This window comes from Artibeus jamaicensis, unplaced genomic scaffold (genome assembly GCF_021234435.1).
Source record: "Artibeus jamaicensis isolate MK-2021 breed Jamaican fruit bat unplaced genomic scaffold, CSHL_Jam_final contig_752, whole genome shotgun sequence".
Lineage (NCBI taxonomy): Eukaryota > Metazoa > Chordata > Mammalia > Chiroptera > Phyllostomidae > Artibeus > Artibeus jamaicensis.
Window position 1 is genome coordinate 172,400 of NW_026521949.1, and position 4,311 is coordinate 176,710.

At 41.0% G+C, this 4,311-nt stretch overlaps 1 pseudogene; it reads left to right on the forward strand.

The window, feature by feature from the left end:
- On the forward strand, positions 1-1,344 carry LOC119059043 (HAUS augmin-like complex subunit 1; annotated as a pseudogene).
- Positions 1,345-4,311: the final 2,967 nt, after the last annotated feature.

The window sequence follows — 4,311 nt, forward strand, 5'->3', positions numbered from 1 at the left end:
ATGTGGCTTGACTTTGCTGCTTCATGGTGCCAGTTAAATCTCATCTTGGCAATGTATTGTAAGAGTCCAGCAAAGTATAGAACACTTGTTGCAGGAGGAGCACCTATAGAATTGGAAGAAGAAAAAGAGGTGCAGTTTGCTGCATGGTTGAAAACGATATTTTAGAGGTCATCCCATTCCACAGTATGTGGTGAATCCACAAACCACAGAAATTTTACATCACCTTGCATAACACAACAGGGTCAGGGGAAGAGATGTCCTCCTGGTATTAGAGGACTGGAAACAGAAAGCAAGTGAATATGGATCAGAAGTGAAGTATATCTTCAGGACCTTCTCACAGAGGCTGTAAATTTCTCTCCTGCCAGTCTCTCTTGCACTTGGTCAAGATATCAGAATGCAGTGGCTCTTGAAACAAAGGATACTTTCCTAGCTAGTTTTCTCTCTGCAGTGAATTACTTGACCTCTGATGTTTTCCATACCAAATCCAAAAAAGAAGAAATCAAGCTTGAGCTGGCAAAAGTTGAAAAAATAACTGCAAGTTTAGTATTAGAAAAATGTCTAAAGTCTAGGAGACATTAAATGTCTAGTAGAGGATCTCAAGATGCAGAACTGCAGCTGTCTATGGAAAGGACCAAAGTGGGCAATTGTCACCAGAACATAGACATCCTGAAAGCACAGTCAGAAGAGTTCATGTTTGGAATCAGAGCCACAGAAGAGACACTTTTAGCCAGAGGCATGGATGCTTCTTTTTCTCATCGGTAACAAGTGACACTTTCAGAGAAACTGGCAGAATGGAAACAGCAGACTATTCCTTTGAAGAAAAAATTGGAGTCCGTTTTAGATTTATGTTTTAAAATTTTAAATCACTTTATTGTTGTTCAATTACAGTTGTCTGCATTTCCCCCCACTGCTCCCCATTACCTCAGTCAAACCCACCTCCCTTCCTAGCTTTCTCCTCCCCCACCCCCCTGGTTTGACCAAGTGTCCTTCATAGTAGTTCCTGAAAACCCTTCTCCGCACTGTCTCTCCTCCTCCCCTCTGGCTAATGTTACATTATTCTTAATTTCATTGTCTCTGATTATATTTTGTTTGCTTTTTTCTTTTGTTGACTATGTTCCAGTTAAACATGAGATCATATGGTATTTGTCCCTCAATGCCTGGTGTATTTCACTTAGCACAATACTCTCCAGTTTTATCCATGCTGTCATAAAGGGTAGGAGCTCCTTATTTCTCTCTGCTGTGCTGAATACTTCTCTTGCTCAGCTGAAAGTTAAAGAAGCAGAACAAGAATTAGATACCTTTGAAGGTGAACTTACAAAGAAAGTAGACATGATAGAACTGTGAATAGAGACAAGTAATCTTTGTCTCTTCTAACAAAGTAAATCAAATAGGACTTAACAGAATTATTTCTTTGCTATGGTTGCAGTTGGACATTGTCTTACAAATCAAAAAGTCTCCTGTTTGAATCCCAGTCAGGACATAGGCCTGGATCGCTGGTTTGGTCCCTGAGCCGGGCATGGACAGATGGCAACTGATCAGTGTTTCTTTCTCACATCATTGGTTCTCTCTCTCTCTCTCCCTTCTTTCCTCTTTCTCTCTCTCTCTCGCATCTCAAGCAGTATTTCCTCTTGGTGTTTCTTCATAGCTTGATTTCTATGTTTTTAGATGAGATAATATCACTGTTGATGGGATGATGGTTTCTGCTGTGTACTGCATTTTTGTCCCCAAATACATAGTTTTCACATTAAAAATGGCTTCCTATCAAAATGTGTGCAGCAAGACACATTTAGCAGAGCCTACATAATACATTATTATTCCTGTTATGTTTATGCAAACCAGGACTTATTGATACTGAACTTAGTTCTGTAAATGAATTTGCACTAATTTGGCTTTTTGATTAAAATGTGTATGATTCTATGCAGAGAAATTATTTTTCATTAGATTCTGTACTACACAGTTATGGACATTAAACTCTAGTTAAGTGAATTGCTTTCAATTTATTAAACTTATAAAGATTGCCCTGGCTGGTATAGCTCAGTGGATTGAGCACAGGCCTGCGAACCATGCAACTGCGGTTCGATTCCCAGTCAGGGCACATGCCTAGGTTGCAGGCCAGTTCCCAGTGGGGGACACATGAGAGGCAACCACACACTGATGTTTCTCTCCCTCTCTTTCTCCTTCCCTTCCCCTCTCTCTGAAAATAAATAAATCAATTAAAAAATAAACTTATAAAGATAAATGAATGCTTTTTCTGACTTCTTCAATATTGAGATTAGTTGTGGGGGTGACTTTCCTTGCAAGTCCCCCTGGCTGCCATGGATGAGAGTAATCATGACTGATACATGATGTGATCTATTTAGGGAGGAGAAATACCCATTTTCCCAGAGGAAAAAGGCCATAAGCAGTGGCCAGTTTCTCAAAGGAAAAAGGCCAGCAGCAGTCAGTTTCTCTGAGGAGAAAGAGGCCTTGAGCCCCCTCCTCCAGGGCCTTTTATTGGTTTCTAATACGCAGAAATACAGGGTGGCAAGTATCAAACAGCAGATAACATTTCAAAGAAATATGAGGGCTTACTATGAGTCAGAGTCTGTCAGGAACAGACTTTAGGGTTTCCTGCTGGAACCCTTAACATATGAATGAAAACACTCTTAGCAGAGCAGACTTCACAGATTTATCAGAAAGTCTTTGTGATGCCAGATTTTTCCCCAGGACATTCTCTATCAAGGCAAGGAGCTGCACTACTCCCCATCATGTATTCAGGCTTAAGGGGATTAGAGCCAGGAAGCACTTTTTCCCGAGAACATGGGGACTCTCGGGCTATATCAAAGCCGGGGGGTGAGAGTCCATTGTTTTTTGTTGCAGCCCCCCCGAGTCCTTCCATGAAGGCCTCCCACGTGTTCGAGTGTGGCTTAGGTCACCCACCACTGTGAAGAGTCTTACCTGTCATTGACTTTCAGTCAAAGTTTGGGGGCAGGGAGAAGAAACAGTCAGCGTTTGCTACCAGAGACAAGCTTTGTCTCCTGTGGCTCGCATTCCAGAGGTTGTCCCTCGCCCTTAGACACAAGGGGTTGAGATACAATTCCTAGAATCAGGCAGAGCAGTCTACAACAATTAGTCATACAATTTGACTCCTCCATGTTACAAGCCCTGTTCCTACTCATGAAGAACCACCTCCACCCTTATCTGTGCCCAGGTCTCTCATCTCCCTTCTGAATGATACCAATGCTGTCTTGGCTGTGAGGCAAAATTACAATCTTCAGCAGGAAGCAGTTGCATAAATCATTGGGCACCATTTTTTTTCCCTAAAAGGTTTCAGAGGCAAAATTCTTGAGAGGGCAAGAGAGGAGGCAGTTAGAAAAAATTAGAGCAAGAATGAGAGGCCAGGTATTGATGATCACCAAGAGAGAAATCTCAGGTGCCTGGCAGCAGGCACATGAAGACACTTGAGTAAATAATGGAACATAGGAAGAGGGTGAACTGAAATGTTGACCAGGATAATGGATTTCAGGGCCCAGTGGCTCCTGTAGACACCCCCTAAACCATCATTATTTCTCCACAGGAGCCAAAGATACACTTGGGACACATGAACTTTGTAAAAAACACCAAACCTACTTGAAAATTCAGTCTTGGTCATAGGGGCAACAAGACAAATGCAGCAATAAGCATACCTCAAACCATTAAAATTTCAAAACAGATTAAAATTTTCATACAATTTTTTTCTATTTTCACAAATTCCCCCATTTTTCTGATTGAACTGGTTTTGTTCTGTAAATTTTCTACACAAGAAACTTTTTCTCTAAAAGTAAACAGATTTTTCTCAGGTCCCACTGAAGCATGTACCCCATCTCCAGGTGTTTTTAATCTGTTCAGGGGGGCATAGATGAGACTTTCCAGATATATAAAAGCAAGTAACTAAAATGTTTTGGGCAGATGAGACTACAGAGTGACCAATCAACATGCACTAAAATGGCTTAAGATCTCCCCAGGTAAATACCAGGTGATGGATGATTCCTTAGATGTATTCCACTACCTTGCTGGAGAGTAGCAACGAATCTGCATATATTGCAGAACCTCTCCACAACTTAAAACACTATAACCAATAAAACTGACATCTCACTTTCTAATATTCAGAAATATCTGGACTCTCTAGCTAGAGTTGTCTTAGATACTCAAATTGCTTAGACTACATACTAACAGAACAAGAAGTTTGCAAGACCATCATCTCTCTTGCTGTTCTTATATTGGCAACTTAAGCTCAGATGGAAATGAGCATCACCTAAATTAGTCACCAGGCTACCTGGAATCAACAAACAT